Genomic DNA, 7,719 nt, shown 5'->3' with positions numbered 1-7,719 from the left:
TTACGATTTTGCCACTGAACTTGTTTTGCTCGTAACTTCTTCGTTCCAACTCCGAATTGGGCCCACTACGTGTCTACAAACTCCTTTCGCCGCGCTCTACGCAATGGCGTAGGCGGAATTCCCAAATTCTTTCCCGATTAAAAAGCCAAATTTTCCCCCATTAAAATATGCGAGGGCAATTTGGTCATTTCGCTAAAAGATATTTTCCTTATCTTTTTAGATATTTTCTTTCTTTTTGATATTTTGTTTTGGGTTCTTACAGCTGTGCACTTGAAGTTTATGATATGCATAATGTGATTTTCACTAGGAATGTAGTTCTATGACACAGTATTAACAATGTACTTTTTTTTTTCTTTCTTGTAGAGGGCCTTTGCGATTGCTTCTGGTAGAACTATGGACAATTGGAAGTGGTTTTTGCAAAGGATATCAGATATCTTGCTGGGCTTTCTTGTGTTTTTTTGAGTTTTTTGTATGAAATGGTATTAACAATGTTTTTCTATGAAATGATATTAACATTGTACTTCTATGACATGATATTAACAATTTATTTCTATGACATGGTATTAACAATACACTTCAATGACATGGTATTAACAATGTACTTCGGGCTTGCTGGGCTTATTTTGGGTTTGTTTATAAATTTGGGCTGGGTTTGTTTTGGGTGTTTTTTGAGTTTTTTTCTGTTGGGCTTGATAGTGGCAGTGCTGTAATTTATTGGAACTTCAACACTAATTTGTTATTTAATAAATGGATTTTGGGTGTGTTTATGAAGTGTTTTCCATGTGGGGTTTTTTTATAATTTCAGCTCCTATTTTGGGTATATTAGTGAAGATCCCTTTAAAAAACCCAAAACATAACACCATCTCCCTCAGTCGCTCCAGTCTCTGAGGTTCTAACTCAGCTATCACCAGCTCAGAACTCGTACTCGTCTTCTCCGGGGTACTCACTGTCTTTCTCTGTGTATATATTTTATGTATATATACAATCTATAATTTTTTATTTGGACGTGTTAATCATAAATGTTGGTTTTTGTGTTTTAATATCAAAATGTCTATTTTTAATGGAGTTTACATCAAGCTCCGAAAGTGGGCTCTTCTTTGTTTATTAGTTTTCCTTACCTTCTGTTTGATTGCTCAGAAAATGGGATCAGAAAATTTCAACCGAAACTTCACATGATATCTTGCTTCCTGTCTATTCTATTTTTGATTGCTGAAGACGAGACTTTGTTTGAGGACAAAGTCTCAAATTTTTTTTAAAAGATACGAGAAAAACACAAAGCTGAGGCGTTTTCTATCTCAGAATCCAAATGACGGGATTCTGGGGTTCAAAATTTCGCCCCTACTCTAAGAAGTTAGAAACCAAACAATGTTTTTTCTTCTTAAGTTTTAGTGTGAAGATGTTGAAGACATCTGAACATGAGATTGATCATTTCTTTTGATAGAAAATAGAAAATGAATTGATGGTCGAGATGATAGAAATTTACTTCACTTGGGATCGATAATTTATTTTGATAGGAAACGAACTGATAGTTGAGGAATGCTTGTTTTATTTATTTATTTCAAAGAGTGTATTTAGTCAGGCTTTCTTTTTGTTAGCTAATAATCTTTTCGCTTTATTTTTTAGATATCCACTCTTCTATTCTGTCAAACTTCAATCGTTTAGCACTAAAATGCCTAAGAATTAACTATAACAAATGCATCAAACAGGTTCTGTGTGGGTTCCAGCCTCAGATAATTGCTAAAGTGAGTGGCGAAATGTGTTCCTCATAGGTCGCTTCCCACTTGTTAGAGAACGGACTCTTGTGGAAACCTTGAAAAAATGAGCTTGGTCTTAAGATTAAGGCAGCATTTGCCTAATGGGTTTTGCAGAAGACCCTTTGTTTATCCCTTCGCCACACTGAATCGTGGTAGCTTAAGTGGGTTTTGTCAAAACTTTGGTCAACCTGCAAGGAAAGAAGAGGAAGAGGAGGAAGAAGTGGAGATTGACCAAAGGAGATTACCTGCAGATTACGATCCAGCGACATTTGATCCAACAGAGCATCGCAGTCCTCCAACTGATCGTGTTTTTAGGCTCGTGGGATTATTTTTTCTTTTAAAAAACCCAAAACAAAACCGCCTTCTCCCTCAGTCGCTCCAGTCTCTAGGGTTCCAACTCAGCTATCACCAGCTCAGAACTCATACTCGTCTTCTTCAATGTACTCTCTCTAGTTTTATTTATTTATTTATTTCAAATAGTATTTAGTCAGGCTTTCTTTTTGTTAGCGTAATAATATTTTCGTTTTATTTTTTAGATATCCACTCTTCTATTCTGTCAAACTTTAATCGTTCAGCACTCAAATGCCTACAAATTAACTATAACAAATGCATCAAACAGGTTCTGTGTGGATTCCAGCCTCAGATAATTGCTAAAGTGAGTGGCGAAATGTGTTCCTCATAGGTCGATTCCCACTTGTTAGAGAACGGACTCTTGTGTAAACCTTGAAAAAATGAGATTGGTCTTAAGATTTAAGTTAGCATTTGTGTAATGGGTTTTGCTGAAGACCCTTTATTTCTCACCTCGCAGCACTGAATCCTGGTAGCTTAAATGGGTTTAGTGGGTGATTTGCGTTGTATAAATATAAAATGAAGGTATTGGGATAATTTGGTCATGATCCAATTCTATCAATATATGTTTTGCAATTTTCTTCTTTGGCTATTATGATCCCCATTGATGGTTCTCCTCCCTCTTTTGTGAGTGTTATTCGTTTTCAGTTCTGTTTCTTGACCTTTCAATCAAAATAACCACAACAAAAAAAGTCGTAAAACAACCTCATAGCATATTTGAAACTTATGTTGGAAGTCTGTCAAAACCAAGGTTGAACTGTTCATCACAATGACATACTTCGATTCTTACTGCTGTACTGGGGTGCGACTACAAATAATGGTGAAATTAACTATAAGTACTGACCTCATTTGAAAGCTACTGTCAGAGTGTGATTCTCTATAAACAAAACATTAAACCTTTATTTTGTTGTCCCACTCATAGTAGTAAAATAAATTTCCAGCCAATACAAGCATATCAGAGAGCATGACAGATGAAAGTCACAAGGCAAACACAAACCACAGAAGGAAAAATGAAAAAAAAAAAAAGCAAGAAGGGGTTTCAATGAACATAAATTGTAGACCTACGCAAGAACATAAATTGACTTAAGAAATCAAGACACAAGGCATTTCAATGAAGCCAATTCTCCAAACCATCTAATGGGAAAAAGGGAATGAAGCTAGTGACTTTTGATTATTGACTCTGAGAATGATATATATCTTTTGTAAGTAACCTTAGTGGAAGCTTGGGTTGTTAAGACAATGATGCAACCATCTCCAATGGTAAATTCACACGAAACAGAATCTCCCTAAACAATAGAACAAGAAAAGGACAAGGAGAGCACATACAGAGACAATGCCACCACCATGGTCCATAGGTGAGGGTGTAAACCCAAAAAGCATCAGTTTCAGAGGAACCCACCTGAGGAAAAATTCATAATTACCACCCCATGCAGTCTTTGCTGAGTTATGTGTTGGTAAAAAGTAAAGATAATTGCTATATTTACAGAATTTCGAAAATAAAACTTCACTATAAATTTGAAATAAATACAATAAAATAACGACAATGTAAATGTTAAGAATACTTTACAGATGATTGAGTCTAGAACTTGGTTCTATCTCCTTAAGACGAAATTGCCTCCTCACAAGTGCTTTTTGGATTTGCTTGGCAAACGTCTCCCAATATACAACGATTGCCTTCTTGTTCAAGTAGCACTACAATCTCCAAGAAAAGCGAATCAAACTTGTGTATGAATTCTCTTACTAACTCACTATATTTCTAAAAAATATAATGCTATGAGTGCTCTAAAGACTACTATTGTTGGATGACAATTGGATGAATCAAATGTTGTAGGATCTTCTCTATGTATAGGCAACAAGGCCTCTGTTCAGAAAAGATGTGACTGAAAAATATCAACAAATATGTCTTTTCATGTTGCAACCATAAGCCAAGAACTGCAATGTTTCTTTTATTATGAAACAATGCAACTTAAGCCAAGAAGTACAATGTTTCAATTTTATGAAACGATGCAACTTAAGCCAAGAAGTGCAATGTTTCAATTTCTATGAAACAATGCAACTTTTCATATATGAAACCATGCAACTTATCACATAAAGTATTATTATTTTACAAACAAAATAAATAATATTTTATTTTTTTTCGGTTAAGAACATGACTATTCCCAATGAATATATACCAATAAGTCATGTACTTAAAGTCACGAGTCCCACAATTTAATTTCCATTCAATTATTAAAAAATTAAATATAAATATTATAATCACTACTACAAAAAAGGAAAAAGATGACGGTAAATCACCGTCGTGTATTAAGATTTTCAGTGGTCGTGGAATCCACCGTCATCTTTTCCCTCATAAACCACGACGCTAAATCACCGTCGTTGTTAAAATATACAACGTCATCAACAAATAAAAAACGACGTCTTTATTCTACAAAAAGAACGAAAAAAGCAGTCGGGGATGAGAATAGACGACAAACTCTCTAAAAAAACCGTCGTTAGAAAGGAAAAATATGACACATATTAACAGAACAAGGCCGCAAAATAGACATACAACGACGCAAATTAAAATAATACGCCGTTAAATATAATTTTCACGACAACAAAAAATATGACGCCTTTAAGAAAATTAGAAGACGACGTTATTGATTCCTACTACGTCGAATATATAAAAACAGCCGTCGTATAATACATTTTCCACTTCGATTTTTCTATAAAACATGACGGGGAAATAGTTGTCAGTGTCATTGTTTACGACGTATGTATTTATATATTAGACGTTGAAAAAAACAAACAACGTCGGTTACTAATATATGAGAGTCGTATTACAAAATTTATACGTCCTATTTTCAGAAACAACAACGACGATAAATTAGACGTTGTTAAATAAAACAACGTCGAAAAAAAATAAAAACAGACGTGTTTAGTCTGCATAAGTTTTTAAAAATAGTCGAGGATGAGAATAGACGACCAACACAAACAAATCACCGTCGTTAAAAAGGAAAAATATGACATATTAGAAGAAAAAAGCCGCAAGATAGGCATACAACGACGATATTTAAAACATTACGCCGTTAAATATAATTTTCACGACGTTATTGAAAACTACTCTGTCTCTTATTGAAAACTACTACGCCTTTAAATACATGAGAAGACGACGTTATTGAAAACTACTACGTCTCTTATTTACAAACGACCGTCGTGAAATAAGTTTTCCACTTCGATTTTTCTAAAAAAGATGACGTGGAAATAGTTGTCAGTGTCATTATTTACGACGTATGTATTTATATAGTTGACGTTGAAATGCGAAACAACGTCGGTGGAATTTATATAGTCGACGCTGTATTTATATGTATTCATTACTCACGACGTACTTATTAATGTAGACGACGTTGAACTTCTAAACAACGTCAATATTTACGACGGATTTAATAAACCACGTCGGTTCTAAATTAATGTTCAGATATTTAATCTCATTTTTAGACGTCGGTATTATGGGATTGGAGTCGTGTTATTTTGGATTACATGGCGGTTCTTAATCCTTCCCCGACGTGATATCCTGGATAATTGCTTCACAATAGCGCCGTGGTTCTTCATTGTTACGTTGCTTTAAGACGTCGGTAAATATGCTGAATAAATGGTTAACCATAACGTCGTTTTTTATTTGAACAGACGTTGTTTTTTATGCAGAATATAATGATTTAATCTGGATCCAGTATTTTTTGCACTGATTGTTTTGTGGCCAAAACCTGTATAATAAAAGTGAAGAAATCACATTACAATATATTATAAAATGAATGTCATACACTGCCAATTACATAAGCATCATTCAATCCATATATCTTCACACCCATCTCGAATATTTTGACCACCTAACTCACCCACCAGTTCATCAAATGTGTCAACATTTGGCATCCCTCTAGTAAATGGCTCACACTCAATTATCACATCACCTAAGACTTCATCACCAATAACATCATTATATTCTCTATTAGGCATTGATAAAACTACCGACCAAACACGATGCATCGGGTCGTCAACAAAAAATATTTGTTTGACTTGAGAAGCCAAAACAAATTGGTCATTCCTATGTCCAATTTTACTCAAATCTACAAGGGTAAATCCAAGTTCGTCAACTACAAGACCAGAACTATCTATCCAATCACACCTAAAGACTGGGATTGTAAACTTTTGGTAGTCAAGGTCCCAAATTTCTTGAATGACACCATAGAAACCCATATTTGAGAGAATTGGGTTTTTATCCTTGGCACTAGCAACTTGCATGGTTTGTGCTAGTAAATAAACTCCACTATTTTGAGTTGTCCGCACATCATCTTGTGCCTTGATATTGAATTTAATACCTTTAATAAGATAGTTCCTATATAATGGCACTGCCATGTTTGGACCAGCTGCTAGCCACCTTAAATTTTCTGATACGCCATTATTGTCTTCCTCAAGTTCACTTTGAACCTGCAAATTAATCAAATCTTAATTCAATCTAACATAGAAATAAGAAGAAAATTAAAAGAGAAATATGTTATTCAACAACATATACCTTGAAGCGTAGCCATTGAATGAAAGTGCTATTGTGCTTATCCTGCAGCCACTTTGTTCTCTTTCTAAATTTTGGATAAGCAGCCTTGATGTGGATCATATGTTGCCTACATGACACGAAAAATTCAAGCATTACGGTCCCAAATATATAAGATAAACATAAGAAATAATTTAAAATGGAAACTTGAAGAATAAAACTCATACGTAATCGATATAAGGTAGGACTTCCTCTGTATTCTCCAAGACATATAGATGTGCTTGATTCAACAGGTCCTGATCAACTACGCTCACTGCGCAACCTGATAATGGCTTTGAAACTCCCATCTTTTGGCTTGAAGGCACTCCAACTGTATTAACATCAGATAAATGCTGAGTACAAAACTCTACCGCTTCTTCAGCTATATACCGCTCAGCAATGCAACCTTCGGGACGAGTACGATTCTCAACATACCCCTTCAGCACTTTCATATATCTTTCAAACGGATACATCCACCTAAAATATACTGGCCCACATAGACTAACTTCTCTGACAAGATGTACTACTAGATGAACCATGATATCAAAGAATGAAGGGGGAAAGTACTTCTCAAGCAAACACAGAGTAACTACTACATCTTCTTCCAACTTATCTAGCTTTGAAACATCAACAGTCTTTGCACATATAGCATTGAAGAAGAAGCACAAACGAGTTATTGCATACCTTGCAGGCTTCTCCAAAACAAAACGAATTGCCACAGGGAGCAATTGTTGCATTAAGGTATGACAATCATGTGATTTAAGGCCAAGAAGTCTTGAATCTTGTAAAGATACAAGATTTTTAATATTTGAAGAATAACCTTCAGGGACCTTCATACCATAGAAAGAATTGCAAACCTCTCTCTTCTCTGCTTTTGACAAATTCCAAGGCCCAGGAGGCAAACGAGTACGTCTTTCTCCATACTGGGGTTGCAAATCAGTTTTGACCCCCATGTTCAATAAATCTAATCGAGCAGCAATCCCATCTTTATTTTTTTCCAGGGATCTCCAGCAATGTACCAATGATACTATCGCAAACATTCTTCTCAATGTG

The sequence above is a fragment of the Prunus dulcis genome, chromosome 5 (assembly GCF_902201215.1).
Source record: "Prunus dulcis chromosome 5, ALMONDv2, whole genome shotgun sequence".
In the NCBI taxonomy this organism is placed as follows: Eukaryota; Viridiplantae; Streptophyta; class Magnoliopsida; order Rosales; family Rosaceae; genus Prunus; species Prunus dulcis.
The sequence above is the reverse complement of the archived record's forward strand: the minus strand, read 5'-3'. Positions refer to the sequence as shown.